General features: G+C 38.0%; 1 long non-coding RNA gene across 2 annotated transcripts in view; it reads right to left on the bottom strand.

Moving 5' to 3' along the window:
* The window catches only part of LOC112837541 (uncharacterized), a 124,341-nt gene that overhangs the window by 98,406 nt on the left and 2,841 nt on the right, over nucleotides 1-23,094 (bottom strand). Inside the window, exons 3-4 of one of the 2 annotated variants that reach the window (XR_012375400.1) lie at nucleotides 18,592-18,731; nucleotides 5,412-5,680 (exon numbers count right to left, since the gene is read on the bottom strand). The exons of the other annotated variant lie outside the window; for it this stretch is intronic. This is a non-coding gene — a long non-coding RNA (uncharacterized lncRNA). Of the gene's footprint in view, nucleotides 1-5,411; nucleotides 5,681-18,591; nucleotides 18,732-23,094 lie in introns of those variants that run through there. 2 annotated transcript variants of the gene reach the window in all.

Raw genomic sequence — 23,094 nt, 5'->3', positions numbered from 1 at the left:
CTGGCTCACATCAAGATGTTGAAAGTGAATTCTTTAACATGTATCAAGCCTGAAACTTGATTTTTCTGTTAGGCAATCGTTATGGACAATACAAAGAGGAGAATTCAGAACATTATCTGAAGGAATCCAAGGCTCCAAAACCGGTAATGAAAGAAAACTAAGTTTTGAAGAATGGAGAGAGGGAATTTCATTATATAAACTTTCAGATATCTAGACATGTAAATTCCAAGGTCAAAGTTATTGTGTCACTATCCTCACAGTTTCAAAAAAAAATCAACCCAAGTCTTTCTGTTTCCTTTTCTGTACTGTGCTTGGAAAGGACATTTTTCTTCTTCCTGTGGGACAAGTAGAAATTTGCTTATCTGGAGTTAGGGTGTTTGCCTATCCACTGACACAGATATTAACCCAAGACTGTTTTTCCACCATTTCTAGGGATGAATCTGTTTGACATATTTTATTACTATATATTATGCTCCATATTTAGACTTTTTTTTTTCCTCAAGCCTATCATATGCACTTTGCCTCTAGCAACTGACAATATTGGTTTTACATGCATGCATGAAGGACAGCTAAAATTTGGCAAGAATGTACAAGTGAGCTTTTAAATCTTTTCCAGTTGGAAGTGGATAACTTCAAACTACTTCCCTAGTTTGCTTTAAATCATGCATGTGTGTGGCTTGGACATGACATAACTAAACAAGCCTGATGTATACCTTCTATTAATATGCATGGCTAGTCTGAAGTCTGCCTCCTCTCCCTGAGTTTGTTATCATGACACACACTATGGCACCAACGTCTTGTAAGATGTTCTTCCCTAATTTATACTTGTCTCATCTTTCCAGAGAGGTGAAAAACAATCGTGAGGATAAATGTGAAATTATACATTCAAGAAAACATACTCCTTTTTAAGATTTATTTATTTTATTTTAGAGAGAGAGAGCACGAGTGGGAGGAGGGGTAGAGGGAGAGAAGCAGACTCCTGCTGAGCGCGGAGACGGATGCAGGGCTCGATCTCACGACCCTGAGACCATGACCTGAGCCAAAATCAAGAGTTAGATGCTCCACTGAATGAACCGCCCAGGCTCCCCCAAGAAAACATAGTCTTAAGTAAAATTGGGGAATGGGCCAAATTTGACTAAAACCCACTCAGTAATATTTTTGTGCTTCAGCTACTCTTTCAACACCTAGTTTCTTCCATTTCCCAGAATCCTCACAACTTTATTTAGTCAAGAGTTCACAACTGCAGTGCCTTGTTTGAGATGCTTTTCTTTCAGTATTACTTAAGTTTAAAAGTCTTTCTTGCTACTGCTTTTGCAAATCTGACCTTTTCCCTCCAACCAGATTTCAAATTACCTTACAGCATAGACAGAGAACAGCAGTCTGATGAACTCCTTTGCAATATTACATGAAAAATGCTAACATGTCCATTAGCTCATACTGTTTCACCTCCTCTTCTCCCTGAAATCTTCCAATTTCCTCTAACCCTCCCTGGCTCCACTAAAAGGTCTTTAATGGTAATTGTAATTCTCTCTTCTCCTTGAAATCTCCTCTGACCCCCAGCACGCAGACAGCTCTTACTCCCTTCTATATTTCATTTTATCACAGCTTTAATTAGATGGTGCCATCAACTTTACCGTGAGCTCTCTTCTCTTTTACATCATTCTATTCTCCTTAAACATAACAAATTAAGTTGTACATTCATAGAAGACCGAAGTAATGGTAACTGGAGACAGCATCAGAAATGGAAGATAGAAGATCTAATTTTTCTCTGCCAATTTCTGACTGTGTGACCCTGAACATTGTTATCTTTGCAAAATGGCTATCACATTCCTTGAAAAATAAGGATAACAAGAACTATCTCTTAGGGGTATAGTGAGTAGCTAAACAAGCTACTACATACAATTTGCTTAGTCTACAACTTACCGGGTACCCCGTGCAGTAAGTGTTAACCAACCCCCATGCATCCTTTTATTCTCAGTACCTGGCTCTCTGCTTTATTTTCAGCAATTGGTAACTGTTTTTGGATTTATGTTGCTGCAGTCATGAATTTCTCCTACCCCTTATCCTTCCCTAAGAACTTGTTTATTTTCCAAAAATAGCCTGATTCTCAGCAAGTTTTATAAGGAAAACACGTGATGTTACTTTGAGGGGCTGCTTCAGGCACCACACAGTTTCAGAAGCAGGCTGGAGGAGGACACTGTATGGATCCTGCCCTCCAAGGTAGAAATCTAACCACTAACAGTTATTTTGGAATGTGAAGGCTAAAGAAATAACTGTGTAATTGAAATTGACAGCATGCTGTAAACTTGCCCTTTCAATAATAAAATAATTAGAATGACCATAAGATCTGAAGGAGCAGTTCCAAGAATGAGCCAGTGGAGGCACACACAAGACGCAGGTGGACTCCTCTCTTACCCCTTCATGCTGGGTCGGGAATGAGCAGTAAGACTTGTTTAGTTGTGCTTTGGGAGGTTTTTCTACAAGGTACCCCTAGAGGGCGCGATAACTCTCTTCCTCTTGTGTTCTCAGCTACCCGCCAGAGGCACAGGTAAAGTTGAAGTTCTATGCAACGGCCGAACTCAAGTGGTTTAAAATTTAGTGGCAAAGAATTTAGAGCGATTATCAACTGATTAGCCTCACTGCCTAATACTTATAAAGTGCCTACTATGTGTATCCATTTTTCTGTTGGCACAATTTTGCAATTAGACATGATGTACGTTAAATGGACTTCCATTCTTCAGTTGTCAAAAGCTGACCTTTGTACTCTTAAGTCAACTGGAAGAGTAACTTAAAAATGTTATTTTACTTAAAAGAGGTGTGCTTTGTCTCGCTCATAAAATAATGTTAAAAATTGTATCCCTATTTGGTTACTACACCTTTTTAAATTTTAATTTTAATGCAGAGTGTCCTAATTTTCTGGGATGAATTCAGTTTTCATATGACTGCTTTACATATAGATTAAAGATTGCATCTTATTTTTTAAACTCAGACACTCATTAGAAATATAGATGTTCCTTTAATCATTGAATATGTATACTTACTATAACGAATATAATAACAACTTGAGGAAATGTCCTTTCTAAATCTGTTTTATTATTTATTTTAAAAAGAATACTGATACAGCTCTAATATATAGTTTTTTTAAAGAATAAAATAAGACCATTTATGTGAAGCATTTAGCACAATGCCTGTCACAAGCAAGCACTCAATAAATTCCAGCTAACAGACAAAAAATTTTGTGGCACAATCTTCTAAAACCTATAACAACATAGGGCACCTGATTCTCATTATTCTAATCTTTTGGGTGTTACTTATTGATTACATATTGTATAGGTCTAGTATACACATTAGGATTGATCTGAGAAACAGTTAAGAGTGGTTGCTGTTAGGAAAACACACATGCACACACATCCACACACACAAATTTCCCCTAACCAATTTGTTTTATGTCAGTGAATTACATGGAACTAGGAAATTGTATAGAATTTATTGCATTTTAGTGATACCAGTACCAATCCGTTTATGTACAACTCTTTAAATTTTTGAGCAAAATATTTTTTTATCCAGGCAATTTTGTTATTGAATCCAGAGTGCTTACTTGTACAAAGAAAGATCAAATCATTATGATTAAGATTGGTATCTTCCCCATGTTCTGTCTCAAATTTCTCCTTCCTTTGACAGAATCAAAACTGTCCCTGAGACATTGTTGGTATCCTATAAAGATAATTGCAGTCAATACCTTATGTGCATCCCCTTCACTCAGAGAATAAAGGGTATTGGACTCAAGTTAAAAGGGACACTCTTTGAAGCATTTCAATAGCTTCCTCAGGTGGAGCATCTTCTTCAGGATGTGACAGTGTACGGATTGGGCAGTGACTCAGAGATTTGATTTTAAGTGCTGGAGATCTCCACGACCAAATAAATCCTGCCTCATCTAACTGATTGTTTGGAACCCCACTTTACCAAACTCTTTCCTTTTCTTTGCAAGTTTTGGTATGTGTGAGGAATATAACTTTATGTGTCTTCAGGCATTTGAAACTTAACACAAATAAAGAACCTGATGACTTATCAGGAAATGAGTAAGGCAGGCCAGTTGAAGGCACTGGTGCTCTGACAGAAGGACAGAGTAAAACAGTTCATCAAAAAGGCTCAAAACTCAAAGCTGACATTGTGAGGACATAATACCAGTATCTTTCAAGTTTTGCCAAAAAATTCGTGGGTGAATGGGTGAGCTGCATTTCTGGTTTCTAATTGTATCTGTCAAATGTTGTGCCCTGGATGATGACAGTCTGGGGTCTTCCCTTATCTTCACTCTGTACCCTCGTTTTAGCTTTCAATGTACACGTACACATCCCTAGACACATAGTGCATGCGGCACTGTTCTCTGTGGGTGTTTACTGCAGGCTTACGTGATTTGTGGCTTTGGTGGCCTGATTTGGGTTTTGCCCTTGAGATAAACTCCAGTTCTGATGTGTGTATAGTAAATGAAGCATATGAATGGCATAATTGGTACACAGTGGATCATGCGGTAACCCCAGATTACATGGATACCTCAACAGTAGGCTGACTTAGGAACGGCACGTTGCACTTGGCCTCTGGTAACCTCCCCAAGTCTTCCCTTCTAGGTAAGATGCTTAGGGTTGGGGGTTGTCCCAGTTCCTGATGGTAGATTTTGTTCCAAGCAAATGTAATACACTTACATAATAAAAACTATGTGCTACACCTGAAATAAAAGTTATTATCCTGCAGATGATCTTTGTCAGTTTTCTCCCCCTCCCATGGATATTGCTCTATCAAAGCAAAGAGAGGCTCTGAAAGGTGTGAGAATATCCATGTCATCTACTGAGTACAAAAGTGCCCTTTGTCAGTAGGATGAGTAGATAACACAGAACCTTGCCCCACTTAAGCTTAACACAGTAAGTGACTTACGGAGGATACTTCAAAAATGTACGTCAAAACGTTAACCTGACCTGAGATGAGGAGATTGTCTTTAGGACCAAGGAAAGAATATTTGAGAGGCAAAGACCAAAATAACTAAGTCCAGGTACCAGAGAAATTCTGGTATCCTGAAAGTGAGGAGTGCATTCTGCTTATCTTGGCTTCACAGAGACTCTGATGAAGAGAGGCAGGGGTTCCTCTTTTTTTTTTTTTTTAAGATTTTATTTATTTATTTGATAGAGAGAGAGCACACAAGCAGGCAGAGGGAGAAGCAGGCTCCCTGTTGTGCAGAGAGCCGGGCCCGATCCCAGGACCCTGAGATCATGACCTGAGCCGAAGGCAGACGCTTAACCAACTGAGCCACCCAGGCGCCCCAGGCAGGGGTTCTTGTAAAGCATTTTGCTTCCTGAGAAGCTGGCTGTTTTCCGCAGGGCTGGAGTGAACAATATCCTGGTTTGCCCAGGGTTGGGGGAGTTGTTGAGTCACAGGACTTTCAGTATTAAAACTGGGGAAGTCCCAGGCACACTGGAATGAGCTGTTCACCGTCCAAGGCCATGACAGCCTGCTCTGATTAAAGTGAGCACCAGGAGGAATTCAGCAAGAAGTTGCTCTCATGGATTGGTGCCACACTCCCATCATCTCCAGCAGTTAGCCCCACTGCTCCAGTTCTTCCAATAACAGGTTCCTAGCCCAGGGAATATGTTATTTCATCTCCTAAGGTCCTTATACTTTTCAGTGTCACCTGGAAATACACATAAATATTACATAAGTCCCAAAGTAAAACTAAGGTTGAACTGGAGGACTTTCATTTTCCCAATGTATTTACTCTTGGTCACTGACTACAGACGTTTTGAGTTAAAGTGCACATTGCCAGGGGAAGAAAAAGGGCAGATGTTTAATTCTTTGCAGGATTTATAATATTATATAGGGACTATTTTATATCCCACTACAATAAACTGAGCTGGGTTTATGGGTTTATTACAAGCTAAACAACAACAACAAAAAATCGTAAGTTGGACAGTAATTACCTTGAATAGACATTTATTTTATCCTTTTGCTAGCAAAACAATTGTAATGCTATGGTCCAGGAGAACACATTCTTAAATTCTATGTCTGAGGTTGCTTTGCCAAACTAACGCTAAGTAGATGGTAAAATGTGGTCTTGTGGCTTCTGTCCTATAAAGGACTTGGAAAATAGAGCTAACATGAGTCTAGTGCTCACATTTGTCATCATGTATGTTTGTAAGCTACCAAACAACCGAGTTTGGTTGGCCATTTCTTTTATGCATGAGCCCATCACTGCTTTCAATCTTTCTATCTGCCCATTTTTTTCTCAAAATTCTAAGGTACACATTCTAAGGTAGACAACAAATAGCTTGCTACAATTTTCTAGCTAGTATTTGAAAGGGCAGCATAGAAGGTCAAACTTCCAGACCGTATCCAGGTCCCACGCAGGAGGCAGAACATTTCCTGAGGTCTGATCACTCTTCTGAAAGGCCTATGACACCATGTTCTCCCAATAAAGAGCAGCTCACTCATTCTTTTGTCTCCTGCCACTGCTTAGTGATACCATTAGAATGTCAGGCTTCCCTTTATAAATCATGTATCCCAACAGCACTAGATGGTTCATCAATTACTCTTTCCATAGACAATAGGATGCCCCCTTGAAGGCCCTACCCGCAGTTATAATGACACCTCCACAAACTCTAATCCCTATCGAAAGACTCTGGGTCCAATTCAGTAGCATTTGGTACATTTTGTCGAACACCCTTTATCTTCATGTATCAGAGAACAACAGTAAGGAGAAAAGAAACATGCAAGGGCTCCACTAAATGATTTTGTTAATAAACTCAACTGTGGTTAAATTCAAGATACATGTGTCTTAGAAGGAGGTATTGAAAGCACCCCAAACACACACACACACACACACACACTCACTCACACACACACACACAGTGACACAGGCTGAATTTTCTCCAGGATTTTCCTTTTTGTCATACATACCAAGTTTTCCTTACCAGGAGTAGTACAAGCTTTCAGGAAAATCTAAAAACACTGTTTTAGCACTCCACTGTAAATTTTCAGTTTTTTGTTTAGAAACAGTTTAACTTTGTCCAGTACTAATGCATTGCTTGCAGATGCTTGCCAGCAGGCTTGGTATATCAGGGTAATTGTCTTGTCCCTGAATGAACCTAGCCAATGGCGTTGAGAAATGGGATAAAGACCTGTTTTCTGGGTTTGTGATATCATATTAGATATTTTCTGTTTACATTTTTTATGGTATGAAAGATTCTAATTTTTCCGGATTTTATCCATATCTATACATTTTCAATGGTTTCTTTAGTAATATAATTTTATTTTTCTAAAGTAAAACATCTAATAATTCTAGTGAAATAATTTAGCCAAGAAGCCACCATTTATCAGTAAGCAAGCTCTCCTGCTCACCCATTCATTCAGTTGTCTCCTAACCTCCCCTTGGACTGGGATACAAATATTCAGTGTTAATTTTTTTCCTACTAGAGGCTTGATGGTATGTGAAGTTTAAGGAAGCGGTCAGTACTGAATGGGATCAAATAAAGTAGTAGTTAAGGTATTTGGACCTAAGAGATAAGAAGGTATCTCTACTCCCAGAAACAGATTGAAAGTAAAAGTAAATTTGACCTGAAAGGAATATGCATATCATACATATCATATGTACAAAGCATATATGACCAAGCACTGAGAGTCGGCAATCAGGTCCAGCTCTCCACCTCATGGATAGTTGGTAAAACAGTGACATAATTTACCGTTGTTTATGTTGAAATAAATTTGGTATCAAATAAGACTGATTTCAGATATCTCACCAAACACACACACACATGTGTATATATATATGTGTGTGTGTGTGTCTTTGGATGAAAGATAGAGAAATAATAGAGAAAAAAACCCTATCACAACATTAATGCCACGATCACTTGTTATTCCCTTCGGTGTTATTGAGGCCAAAAGATCAAACCACTTTTCTGCTGGCAATCAATGTGCATCTTATAACAAGGGGTGAATTTAATCAAGTAACCAATATTTAAAGACTTGTTATACAAATCTATGTCACCTATAGAAATTGCACAGGAGAATTCAGAGAGCTGATCTTGTATCCTTGTAAGACATGAACAAGTCTGATTACATAAAATAATAATGTTGTATAGTCCAATCTTGAAAAGGTGGTTACCTGATTCCTGTGTGTAGGTTCTGGTCCCAGAGATAAAATATATTCTCAATGTTAAAATAACAATGAGAATGATTAACAGCCTCTAGGTAGTGGTGTGGACTTCTTCCCACATACACACCCAGTGCATTCACCTTCACACTTCAAACCAGTCCAGCAAGCACAAAGAATGCATTGAGGGAAGAAGAGATAATCACTGGGAAAATAAATCCACATAGGGGGTTGGAAGCTGCCTCAGGGGAAATGGCTTATAAATACCAAGTCTTGAATGCCACCATATCTGTATCATTATGCTCTATTTCTTGTGGCCTAACCATTGGCCTGGCTATAGAGTTTGTTTATAGGATGCAGGTCATACTCTCCTAAGGTAGAAATCATCAATATCATCTGTGGAATTCTGGTGATTTCTCAAGAAGTTTGCACCCCTGTCAGAATTCTTTTGGTCTCTTTGGTTGGAAGACTTGTAAAGTGAAACTCTACCATTTAAAGTAAACCAACCCTTCTCAAAAGCCAACCCCCAAACTCATTCATATCATAAACATTTTGATATTTAAATCCTTCTGGATAGTTTATGTTCAAAATTGATTTATTTACTAAAAACAAGCAGTGGAAAATAATCCAATTAGCAAAGCCTGGGAAAATATGTTTCAAGTTGATGACTCTTCTCTTCCTCTTTCTCTCATGATGACAATTACAAATGAGCTTGGGATAAACCGAATTTATAAAAGCTTATTTTTAAGATTTTATTTATTTATTTGACAGAGAGAGACACAGCGAGAGAGGGAACACAAGCAGAGGGAGTGGGAGAGGGAGAAGCAGGCTTTCTGCGGAGCAGGGAGCCGGTGCGGGGCTCGATCCCAGGACTCTGGGATCATGACCTGAGCCAAAGGCAGACGTTTAACCAACTGAGCCACCCAGGCATCCCTATAAAAGCTTTTTTGTTTGTTTATTTGATTGCAAATGGAAAATAGTACTAGGAAAATATTTGAACTTAAGTATTATGTAGGTTTGTGATTCACCCTATAGATTTCAATAATTGATCTGGTTCCTCCAACAAACATATAGGTTGTAAATACCTTACAAGGTATTTAATGCAAAATTATTGATGGAAACATGGCACTTGGATATATATGTGTGAGTATGAGTGTGTGTTTACACACAACTTAGTTCTAATTAGAACACATCTTTAAACCTTCCAAACATATTCAGACTAGCCTTCTTCATTAACTTGGCAAAGGACTTTTAGCAGTCTTGGAATAAACACCATGATTTTTATTGCATAACAAAATTATATCACTGGAAATGCAACCAGCGATACCATGGATTGACTTAAGTATCAAAAAATATTATATTTAAAATCCTAACAAATACCTAACAAATCATTTAGCAAAATTTCACTATTTCAGCAAATGACAAGTATATATTCTACACTGAAGCCTTGTGACTATTGATAAATAAAAGGCAAATTGGTTGAGAGTTTCCTAAGAATGATTCTCAACCTGGGCAGTAATAACATTCTGCCCGGGTAATGCTTTGTTGTAGACGACTGTCATGTACATTGTAAAAGTTTAACAGCCACTCTAGTCTCTACCCACTAGATACAAGTAGTGCCCCCCCTACCCTGAGCTGTGACAATCAAAAATGTCTCTAGTTGCAAAATACCCCCTAGGGAGCAAACTCACTTGCAGTTGAGAGCCATTGGTTTAACATAATATGAACTAGAAGTGATTTTTGTTGTTTTTCTTAAATTTAGCGGTTATAATTGCATCTAAGAAAGTTTATGGGAACTGTCCTTTCAAGGTTATAGAGGTAAGCATAGATGGCATTGACTTTTTTTTCCCTTTGGGATATTGGTATCAAATTTGAGAGAGAAAATACTGGATGAGGACAGATACATAGCGGGACAACCTCCTTAAAGTAGGCTCAACACATTTTATAAGGTTGGATTGAAGGTCTCTTCATATTTAGCAAGAAATGTGAGCTGCAAATTCAAGAAGCTGGTTTTGACAGTAGATGTCATGGTACCCCCGGGGCTATTGCCTTTTTAGCCAAACAAATTTTAAGAGGCAGAATTCAGATGAGACCCAAACGGAACTAAACAGATAAACAAAAATCCTATCTTAGTTATTCATAGATTCTGAGAGATGACTTTTAGGGATATGGAGTTTAGCAGAGCATTGTAGAAGAAAAAGAAGATGCTTTGATAATTTGTACCTGCTCATCAAGAGTTAAGTGAATTGAAGGCTAAAGGAAAAGTAACTCATGCCCTCCTTGTGTTCTTGACATTTCAACTACATTTTAGGAATTACACACTATTGCAGATGAATGTGATCATCTTCCTTGTCCAATGCCCTGCAGTATTCTACATAGAATCCAGTGCTCAATAAATGTTTGATAATTATGGTCAGCAGGTGAACTTAGGTAGGAATCTCATGATTTCCCATTTGAAGAGTCCTAGGCAGGAAGCATAATGTCCATTACAGTCAAGAAAGTAGCTTTTCACTAAAGCAATGTACCACTGATATTCGCAGATAGACTATAATCTCTTCAATGCCAAAAGATATAAGGAACTCTCTTTCTCAGACTTTTCCTCAGGGAGAACATACCACCAGCTTTGCAGCAACTGGATATCACAAAAGTTTATCCTCAATTTTCTTAAATAAGAAATCTTCACTAAACTATTTTGTGTGCTCTGAAAATGAGAAACAAAAAGGCAAGTTCCTAAGACCTGTTATATTAGAAACTAATTTCTAAGTTTGCTAAAAATTTCAGTTATTTGATGTTGCTTTATATAAAATTAAAAATGGAACATATGGGTTGTAGGCCGGCATTACCAGACTTGCCCAGTAGCTGCCAGGAACCCAAGCTAGACACTGAAAACTAGGGAGAAACAGCATGACTCATAACCAGCAGATATATTGTGGAACTGGAGCTACTTCTGATATTCAGTTACCAAGGGAAGGTAATTTATAAGCCAAACACTGAGGACTGCATAGAGAGAAATTTCACGGGATTTCACGTGTGTCTCAAGGATCAATAGTTGCTCACTGTAATGGCCAAAACATCCCACGTCTTTACCATGGTCTAGAAAACTTACATGCCCTCTCCCACCTCTTCCCCCAAAAGCTTTCCACTTCTTTCACTGCTGTTCAGCCACTTTGTTTTTCTTGCCACTTTTTTTCTAGCTTCACCACTTTGCATTTTGCCATCTTTCTCCCTGGAAGGCTCCTCCCTCCAATTTTTCACATCTGGCACCCATTTATCATCGATGCTCGCTCAGCTCCAATGTCAGCCCCTCAGAGAAGCTTTCTCATCTTGTCCTTCGAGCTGAAGCTTTCACCTCCCCATATCCATATTTCCTACTGCTCACTCTCAACTCCATTACCTGGTTTCATTTTTCTCCTAAAAATGATCATCATCTGAAATTACCTTAATAATTATTTGATTGCATGTTTACTGCTGACCTCTACAAGAGTGTGTTATCTAGGGAGTAAGAATTCAGTCTCATTGGCCATTCAGAATTGTTTCTGGCGCATGTGTTTTGATCTTTAAAAGGAATTAAAAATAGTGTCTTTCAGAGAGCTGAGGCTGAAATCTAGTGATAGCAGGTGTGAAGAGGGGTGATCTCATCTTTTTTTTATTGCACTAAACTCTTATCTGGAGTAAAAAGGAACAAATATTATATGAGTAGGAAAGTGTTTCAGATCATACAATTCTAGTCTTGATCAATGTAGAGATAGCTTTAGGACTGCGTCAGTCCCTGGTGAATCTCACCAAAAGGCAACATGAACGTTATCCATGTTTGGCTTTGATGAACAACAGAAAGTTTTCAATTTTCTATATAAAAGTGTGCGGTTGGGGCCCAAGACCCAATAAACTCTGATGCACCATCATGAGGATTTGTGTAACCTACATCAGGAGGGAAAAATAGTATTTAACAAGTAACCGCTTTTCAGTTTCATCACAAAGGATAGCTAGGCAAAACCTGGCAAGTTTGACATATTTATGAGACGAAAGGGAACACAACAGCTGGGGTAAAATTAAAGCACTTTTGAAATTCAGACATTAAAGATGAAAACACTGGACCTGGAGGTACTTAATTCATAGAAATTGCCTGCTTTATTGCTAACTTTCCAGAAGTGCCACGAATAAAAAGATAGGACTTTAAACGGAACCTTTAGCTAGGCCTCTAGAATTCAAAAAGGCCCATAGAAAAGTTTGTTGCACCTGCAGGCAGATAGCTGAGGAATTAGAAGGCCATGATGGCTTGTGCAAACAGACCACAACAATAAGGACTTTGATAAAAACTCTGAAAGAATCTTTACACTTCAAACTATATGCTCTGAAACTGCGCACGTTGCCTTTAGGCCCAGACAAATGTATCTTCGAACAAAAGGGCTTCTGGGGCTGGTGGGGGAGTGAGACAGTCAGTGAAGGGGAAGCATATCAGAATGACGGTGCAGAGCCGAAAGGGGAAGCACGCGGGGACAGCTGTAGGGCCCAGTCTAAAACAAACAGGTGGAAGGGAGTGTAAGGGTGTCTGAGAAGCTCCAATGTGTTCTAATCAGCCATGGGAGAGAGGGAGGCAAAAACACTGTACTTTCTCAACATGAAGAAAGGCTCAGGTCTTGATGAAAGCTGTACCTCAGTGAGGGGCTCTGGGCACAAGATGAAGAGAAGCCAGGAAAACTTGTTTGAAGATTCCAAGTTAAAATTTCAGTTGAATGATTTATTTACACCAACAGTTCAGCTGTTGGCTACAACGATTGAACTTATTAGGCTATTATTCTGGAAATTAAAACTTTCTTAAAACATTTTCTTTGTTATCTGTATGTTTTAACCAAATACTTCATACCTGGAATATACTGAATTAGTCAAATCTAGTTAACAAGAATTTTTTTGGAAGACTCTGGTCCCTGAACTCTTGGAGAGCCGAAGCCTTCTCTTGTTTTATTCATTGTGTATCCTTTGCAATATGTACAAGGCAGTAGGCCTTTACTATGTAACTGTTGATTGGATGAATAAATGGATTAATTACTTTCCATTGCCAATTCATGTGCTTTCCAGATTTACATCTCCTTTAATTAGATGACTTTCCCTCTGAGGCTCCGGAACTATGGCCACAGATGCACACAAAAACTGAGGCAAGTCCATTTGGTAATTTCTCACTCTTTCAGTAGCATGTCTGTTGCAGCAAAGAAAAGAAATTTAAAGGCATCTATCAAAAAAATAAAAACAGAATAAAGGCATCTATCAAGAGCAGAGGCAATTACTAATGCATTTAGATGCAGTTGTGTACAGAAATGCATTTCTAAGAATGCTCTGATCTTCAAATATGAAGGTATTCACCTACTTGGCACTAAATTAATTAATGAGATGTTCATAGGCATCTGAGCCCAGGTGATGTACCAGAAAGAGGAGCACAATTGCTCATTTGATTAACTACCTAGTTAACCTTTTAGGACCAGAGCTTTTGGTGGGATTGTCATGAAATTTGAAGATTTTTTTTTTTTTTTTCAAAATAAAACTGGCTCTCAGTATGTGGTTACTCATAAAGAAAGGGAAAATTTTTAGGATAGCCATGGGTATTTTTAAAAATGGTGCCCATTAAAGGCCATAATATTGATGTAATTTTCCAGGGCTGGTTTTAGTTTCCCCACTGAGTGGTAATTAGGTCATTGGGCCAGTCCTTCTCTTGACTGACCATTATGATTTCAGCAGGTTTGCTTCTAAAAATAGCCTTTTGTAGGAATTGTTAGTCACTATCAGCTTTTCCCTGAGTTAATGTGGCTTTCATAAAGGTGCCAAAAGCACCTCCCTGGAAACTTAAGTTTTCCATGTGTTCATAGAACAAGTATATGCTAATTCACCCTACCAGTCTGAATTTTTCTATGGTTCTGATTTGTCTGAACTAGCAGTGGAAGTTAATTTATTTTGTAGTCCTTGGACTTCCCTCTGAAGGCAACCATTGGCAAGCATTGTTTTGTGTTCATGTGAACAGCTACCTCCTGGGAAGAGGGAAAACATCTCTGTGATACTTAGAGTATTTCTCCTAAGCCAGTTTTATTTGAGCCTGCCCCTTGGCCTGCTGTCTTATGCTTGTCCCCTGCTTTCTTTGAGGAGTTACACTTCTTCACTTAAAGAACTCTTCTCTCAGGACAGTTGCCTGTGTTCGCACAGGGAGTTAAGTGGGAGGCTAGACTGGAGTAGTAAAGAAATTGGTATCTCAGAGAGCATGGTCTACATAGATTGAAGCCAATGAATTAAAATCACCCCAGGAAGTTTTGTAGTATAATTAAGGTAACTATTACCAATCAATGACATACAGATTGATTTAGAGTTCTGGTATAGTGTGAAGATTAGAGATTTAGGTATTCCTCGTTCACCTCTACCTTCCATTGGGTGCTCTCTATTCCATATAACTACTCTAATCTAAAGGTTAAATCTTCAGTAAAAGGAACACAGAATCAGATGTCAGGAGACCTGCATTGGAGGTATTTCTAGTTTACCCATTCCTGTTACAAAAATTTTTAAGTTCCTAAAATGTACTATGTGCTGAAAATATCCCTTAACTCTGCCAGTATTCCAACCTCGCCTATAAAACGACCAGATGTAAAGAAGAAATAATACAATTTTGTGAAATGGCTTTGCGAATTAGAACAGCAGCTCTCAAACTGAGATGCACAATGTCCTAGGAGTCCCTAAGACCATTTCAAGTTGTCTGAGAAAGCAAAACTGTTCTTTATGATAATATAAAGACATGATTAGCCTTTTCCCCTATGCTGACATTTGTTTTGATAGTGCTAAAGCAAGGCTGGCACCTTACTATTAATCAAGACAATGCCATCAAACCATATTTGTTATTGCATTTTTCATTGCCTTGGATTCATAAAATATATATATGAATATATATATATTCATAAAATACACACACACACACATATACATAAAAGAGCCAGTTTCATATATATATATATATATATAAAAGAGCCAGTTTCACTTAAGAAATCATGATGAAGTAATAAAGTTATTCATTTTATTAAATCTAGAATTTTTCATACATGTATTTTTAGTCATTTGTGTGATGAAATGGGAGGTAGGCCTAAAGCACGTCTACTGTCTACAGAGAAAAAAAAATACCCTTGTATAATTCTGAGTTATAAGCTGAACTAGTCATTATTTTTTATAAACACTACTTTACTTGAAAGTCTAAAAATATAATTGTTCAGATTTGGGTATCTGGTGGATAATTTTTCAGAAATGAATGAAACAATATATCATGGTTTTGATTTGTATTTCCCTGATGATTCATGATATTGTGCATTTTTTCATATACCTGTTGGCCATGTGCGTATCTTTTTTGAGAGATGTCTATTAAAGTCCCTAGCTCATTTTTTTTAAAGATTCATTTATTTATTTGAGGGAGAGAGAAAGAGCTGGGGGGGGAAGGGGCAGAGGGAGAGAGAGAGAGAAAGTATCCCAAGCAGACTCCCCGCTGAGCGTGGAACCCGATGCAAGGCTCCAGCCCAAGACCCTGAGCTCATGACCTGAGCTGAAACCAAGTCAGACGCCCAACTGACAGAGCCACCCAGGTGCCCTTCCCTAGCTCATTTTTTAAATTGGGTTATTAATTTTATTGTTGTTCTTTTTGCTGTTTTTTGGGAGGGGGGTTTGGTTTGTTTTTTGGTTTGTGGTTTTTCTTTGTTTGTGTTTTGGTTTTTTTGCTATTGAGTTGTAAGAGCTCCTTACATATTTTGGAAACTAACCACTTATTAGATATGTGGTTTTTTCCATTCTGTAGGTTGCCTTTTCACTCCATTGATTATTTCCTTTTCTATGTAGAAGCTTTTTTAAAAAAAATATTTTATTTATTTATTTGAGAGAGAGAGACACAGTGAGAGAGGGAACACAAGCAGGGGGAGTGGCAGAGGGAGAAGCAGGCTTCCCACGGAGCAAGCAGCCCGATGCGGGGCTCGATCCCAGGACCCTGGGATCATGACCTGAGCTGAAGGCAGACGCCTATGACTGAGCCACCCAGGCGCCCCTGTAGAAGCTTTTTAGTCTGATGTAGTCCCACTTGTCTATTTTGCTTTTGTTGCCTGTCCTTTTGGTTGTCATATCTATGAAATAACACCAATGTCATGAAATTCTTCCCATAGGTTTCCCTCTAGGAGTTTTACAGTTTTAAGTCCTCAATCCACTTTGTATTGATTTTCATGTATGGTGTAAGAAAATGGACTAATTCTATCCCACATCTGTAGGATGGCTATTATCAAAATAATAAACAAACAAAAACCAAAAGATAGCAAATGTTGGTGAGGATATGGAGAAACTGGAATTCTGGTATACTTTTGTTGGGAATGCAAAATGGTGCAACCACTAAGAAAAACAATATAGAAGTTTCTCAAAAAATTAAAGATAGAGCCGATATATGATCCAGCATCCTATTTCTGGATATTTATACAAAAGAATTAAAATTGGGATCTCAAAGAGGTATTAGCAATCCCATGTTCATTGCAGTGCTATTCACAATAGCCAAGATGTGAAAATAACCTAATTGTTTGTTGGATGACTGAATAAAGACAATGTGGTATATATACATACGATAGAATATTACTCAACATTAAAAAAAAAAGGGGGAAATGCTGCAATATGTGACAACATGGATGAACCTTAAGCACATTATACTAAGTGTAATAAAGTAGTCACAGAAGGACAAATATTGTGTGATTCCACTATCTAAAATAGCCAAAATCAAAGAAGCAAAGAAGAGAATGGTGGTTTCCAGGGGCTAGGAAGGGGGAAATAGGGAGTTGCTAATCAACATTACAAAATTTCAGTTATGCAAGATGAATAAGTTCTAGAGATCTGCTGTACAACACTGTGCCTATAGATATCAATATCATATTATACTTTTAAAAAATCTGTTAAGAGTGTAGATCTCATGTTAAGTTTCTGAAAATTTTTCTTATAATCAATCAATGAAATAAACCTGTCATTTCCAGAAAAACAGCAGGTAGTGTTTGTCATTAATGATAAAATGTAAGCTTTCCAGCAAAAATTAGCATTTTGGAAAAATTGTTTCCATCACCATGAGCATGACAGTGTCCCAATATTTCAAAACTTTTCTGATGTGATTTGTGATGGCAGTAACAGATGTGATTGTTCAATATAATGAAGTGTGTCAATGTTTAGAGGATCCACATAAATTAGTTAGCCAATAACTTAGAGAATTAATATTCCCTATATAACCAATGCACAATATCAAAAACTCCTGTAGGGCTAGAAGATCCACTCAATGTTGTTTGTAGATATCTATTAGAGCACAAAAACATTCACTGATAGTATCTCATAATTTACATTGCAACTAAACTTTAAGACAGTACCTTTTCTAGAGTTTTGGTATAGTATCAAAGAAAAAATATCCATAATTATCTGACAAGGTTATTAAATTATTCTTCTCTTTCCAGATACACATATTTATGTGGCCAGATTTTCTTCCTGTAATTCAACCAAAACAAAACATAGAAACAGAATGGAAGCACCTAGGTGGCTAAGTTAGTTGAGCGTCCGACTCTTGGTTTCTGCTCAGGTCATGACCTCAGGGTCATGAGATGGAGCCCCACATTGGGCTCTGCCCTCAGCATGGAGTCTGCTTGCCCCTCTCCCTCTGCTCCTGCCCCCATTCGTGCTCTCTACCACTCAAATAAATAAGTAAATAAATAAAATCTTTAAAAAAAATTTTTGAAACAGAATGATTCAGAAGCATATATGAGAATTCAGCTGTCTTCTTTTAAGCAAGACATTAAAGAGATTTCCAAAAATGTAAAACAATGTGATCTTTTTATTTGGGGGAGGAAGATATAGTTCTTTTTCATTAAAATATGTTGCTTCATCTGACATGTAACTATTTCTCATTGCTATTACAAATACACTAACAATTTTTTGAGATTTCTCATTTTTAATTTCTAATAATGGTAAATATTAATAGATATTACCCAAATAAACAAAAAGCTCTTTGGTCTCATTGGTTTTTAAGAGTGTAAAGGGGTCTAGGCAATAAGTTTGAGAAACACTACTTTAAAGTGATGTGTTTCTGCTTCTTCTCTCTGTTAATAATAAAAAAAACTTAGAAGAAGGCACTGGGAAATCCAAAGACCCCAGTCCCTGCTGCTCTCTGACATACTGGTGGGTGGCTGCTCAGGTACTCTTGTCTTTTCACTAGCTCAAGATTCACCAGGTTCATTACTGAATCTAGTTGGGCCCAGCAGTAAAATACTAGAACTACCAGTTATCAACTTTCAAGATTTTGTTTTCATTGATTTCCCCAGTTCCCAATGGTATACAATCCCTTTTTCTTTACCCATTTGGCTTCTTAATAACAATTGCATACTGTTTTGTAAAAGGCAGAAATTCATTGCAATCCATTAAAAACAAGGTCAGTTTACCTTCACAGCCACTGAGGTGATCCCTTCTTTGGAGTGCTTTCTTCTACTTCTGAATAGGTCTTGGCCTTCCTCTTTGGAAACAGTCAAATTGTCCACAAGCAATCATGTGTAAATATTAAGCATTAGAGCTTCAGGATGTCCTGAAAATATTTCCATTCATAGTGTTCCATATACAACAATTGGAGGATTTTCACAATCCAGATATTAGAAATGAAATCGTTTTTATACCTGGATCTATCTAATTGAGTGCAATTAGCTTAGAACTATAAAAAATAAACTTAGTTGAAAAGTTAGGCATTACCCAAAGTGTGCCATTGTTTTACTCAATAAATATGTGTAGACCTACAAAGCACAAGTCCCCATACCTAAGAATTTCCATTTAATCCTTACAGTACCTCTCATTCTTTTGAAATAGGTATTGTTATTTCAGTCTTGCAGTTAGCAAAACAGAGAATCACAGAGTGAAACTTGCAGAACCAAGATTAAAAATGAGCTTTGTATGATTTCATATTGATGAGCTCTGTAACTAACACAGCATGGGTAGATTAGAATAGGGAAAGATTTGAGGTCACAAACCGATTAGGGAGTCACTACATTGTTCCAATGAAAGGCAAAATGATGACATTTTATTTTTGTTTTTTCTCCTGAAGAAAGATTAGAATTTTTCCAAGTATTTTTTTATATACAATCTCTCAATAAATGGCCAACAGAGTAGACATTGTTAGTTCAGAAGGCCTTAGTTTTGGTGTTTTCTATTTATTACTGATTTATCAATAACCCTTGAATAATTGCTAGGCAAAAAAACTAATTTGTACTAGATCAAATGCCGTGGTTTTGGCATTTAAAAAATCAGCAACTGATATATTTTCACTTGTAGCGAATATAGCTAACAATATTTATTTTCCTCACTAAAAATGTCTAAATCTACGCAGTTTGTTTCTCCGTTTTCTTTTTCCTCCTCAGATCCATAAACTGAAGTCTGAGGAGCAAAATCCAAGCCTTTATTTTAACCTCCATTAAAAGGTGACCTTTGAATACTGGATCTCTATTTCTCCAGAGGTAAAAAGTAGAATTCAATAATTTAATAAAGGCCTAATCCTAGGTATGTAAAGGAGACTTTGATAGAATGAAAGTTCCCATTCCCAATTTCATCTCCATAGTGTGACCTCATTTGAGCATTATAAATAATTCCCATTCATTAAAAAAAATAATAATTTAGCAAAAATGCTTATAGAAGAAAGCGAGTATGTCTAAGCTTCCAAATTCGTGTTTTAAAATTCAGCAAATTTTTTAATCACATTTACACTTCTAGTAGTTTTTTAAAAAATGACCCCCTTCCTCTACTGCGTAAGTCCCTCTTGGATTTCCCTCTACGTACAGGATAAAGTTGGTATTCTTCCATCTTAGCCAAGAGACTACAAAGTCCTACCCATGTTTACTCTACAGCTTTAGGCATCCCTGCAATCCAGCTTGTCTCTTTCTCTCTAATCATGATGACATATTACCTACTTGCCTAAATATAATACATTATTTCACATTCATCTGTTACTACTGCTCATCCTACCTACTTCCTGTTCTTCGAATCTTCTCCCTCCTCCCAGCACTGTCAGCCTGGGGGCATACATATGTCTTGACACTCACCTCAAGTACCATCTATTGATATGAAGAACCAAGACTAGAACCCAAGAAAGTCTATGAAGACTTTTTTCTGGCAAGTCTGTTGTCCCCACCCTGCCCTCAGCCAAACCTGAGCACATTTCCTCCTCTCGGCTAAAACCTGAATATTCTTCCATCATAATGTGTTTACATCTATGCTTCTCCCCCCGGGTCTATAAACCTCTCAAAGACAGAGGCCCCTTTTCTTGACCTTCATATCCTGGGCATATATTTTAACACCAGGCACATATTAGACACTCAGTAAATAACTCTATGCACATATTAGGCACTCAGTAAATATCTGTTGAATAAATGCATAGATTTTCTTCAGCCCAAAGACTTTCCACACCTGCTTAAATTTATAAAATATACATTAGGTCGATATTCTGGCTGAGTTAAGAAGGCAAAACAAACACTATGATGTAACCCAGAAACCCTACTCTGTGATCACTGGGGGAACTGATATTTTAAGATGAGTTGATACAAATAGTATGGCTGGAAGCATTAATGAGATTCAGAAAGAAAATGTGATTATCTTGGTATGAATTATATTCAAAACTGTGTCTAATTGTATTCTTAGTAGCACAGCTTATAAAAGCAGTGTTGTCAATTTAACTCTAGTGTCTACACAGATCCAAACTTTTTTGTATTCTAACTGAAATATGCAGTATTTTTTTTTTAAGATTTTATTTATTTATTTGACAGAGACACAGCGAGAGAGGGAACACAAGCAGCGGGAGTGGGAGAGGGAGAAGCAGGCTTCCCGCGGAGGAGGGAGCCTGATGTCGGGCTCGATCCCAGGATGCTGGGATCATGACCCGAGCTGAAGGCAGACGCTCAACGACTGAGCCACCCAGGCGCCCCAATATGCAGTATTTTAAACTAAAAAAAAAAGTGGCATTTTATGCTTAGGAAGTTACCTAGTCCAATGTCTAGGGTAAACAGATACTTGATCAATTTATCTTGAATGAATTAATGAATAAACTTCTGAATGAATGGAAAGCAAATGAATTTGATCAATTCCTCTGAGTTTACAGATAATAAAATTGATAACCAAGTAGTTAAAAAACAATGACAGATAATGCAACATTGTGGCTCCCGGATCATTATCTACTGCATTGTATGTAAATTACAAATATTATAATATTTAATAACTTTGGATGGAGGAGCACAATCAGAGACATAGAACCTCAGTGCAGGACAAGAAACACTTACCCTAAACCTCACACGTACCTTACATTCTGCTGTGCGCTGCAGATACAAAAAAGGAATGAATAAGCCAGAGTCTCCCCTAAGTACAGTCTCATAGCAGAGAAAGACAAAACAAGCATTTATAGTGCAATGTGATACATTTAGTGTTAGGGCAACACAAATGAGAAAGCAATTCTACCTGGGAAAAATGCAAAAGAAAAGAAGCAAGGAAGCCACAAGGAACAGATGAAGCTGAAGCAGCCTCTGAAGAATAAGTAGGCATTTTCCAAATAGATGAGCTGGGGAATGGCATCCCAGGCAGAAGACACCAATGTCAGCCCATCTGACATCATGGAGGTAATGGACCCGTATAAAAAAACGCTCCAAGAACAGAACCAAAGCCAACCTCAGCAGAGAGAATGGAGAGAAACAATTAGCTCCTTTGCCAGCCACTCCAGGGTGGGAAGCCAACATGCCAGGAGCTATGAAGAGCCTCCGGAGAGTAAGAACAAAGAAGAGCCATCTGTCTGAAGGAGATGCATCACCCTTCCTGGGCCTAACGCATTACATGCAACACACCGTGGTGAGAAATACCCTGACCTGAGCTGATATCAGGAGACAGTTAATAATGCACTATATCCTCTAGGTCAACACAATTGTATTGCTTACTTGCTAATTCACTTATTTTATTTACCGTGCCCGATTCATTTTTGCATAGGTTCTCTTTGTAATTTTCTAAATATTAACATATCTTTTAAAGATTTTGTTTATTTATTTGAGAGAGACAGAGCACGATGTGGGGCTCAAGAGACACTGAGATTATGACCTGCACTGAAGTCATGCTCTTAACTGACTGAGCCACCCAGGCACCCCTAAATACTAATATTTTAATTCATAGACAGCATTCTTTATTCCAAGGGATAAAAAAAAAAGGTGTATATCAATACATGCCTGATATCAAAATTCATGTTTTAACACACAGCTTTAGATGCAGAAACATCACACTCATGTGGGTTGCTCTCTAGACTTGGTTACATCCAACATTAGAAGTTTAAAATCCTGAGGTGAAAAAGGTATCAAAAACGAATACTGTAGATTGACTATAGGTAAAAATAAGCTCTTGGAATCCAGTATCAGTGACACCCTCATCATCACTAAAAGTGGGGGCCTGTACTGAGCTGTCTTCATAGGCAATTACTGAGATAGGGGTCACATCCCCATTTCATCCCATCCGACTCAATTCCTTAATAACCACAGGAAGTAACAGATCACACAGTGTGAGAGATAGGGGGAAAAACACTAGATTGGGATAAAATAATTCAAAATGGACATTAGGGGAAGGAAAACAGGAAAGAAAATGGCTCGGATTCCTGGAGGAAAGAGTTATATAAAAAAATGTACAAGAGATTGACAAGAAGGTTCCCCAGGTCTCTTATTATTGCCTTCATCATCTTCATCACAACCTCCACCTCCACCTCCACCACCACCACCACCACCACCACCTCCACCACCACCACCACCACCACCACCTCCACCACCACCACCTCCACCACCACCTCCACCTCCACCACCACCACCACCTCCACCACCACCACCACCTCCACCACCTCCACCACCACCACCACCTCCACCACCTCCACCACCACCACCACCACC

The sequence above is a fragment of the Callorhinus ursinus genome, unplaced genomic scaffold, assembly GCF_003265705.2.
Source record: "Callorhinus ursinus isolate GAN/ISIS: 27379988/994484 unplaced genomic scaffold, GSC_fseal_2.0 scaffold50, whole genome shotgun sequence".
Classification (NCBI taxonomy): domain Eukaryota; kingdom Metazoa; phylum Chordata; class Mammalia; order Carnivora; family Otariidae; genus Callorhinus; species Callorhinus ursinus.
Note: the sequence above shows the minus strand (reverse complement) of the source record. Positions and strands in the feature narration are given on the sequence as shown.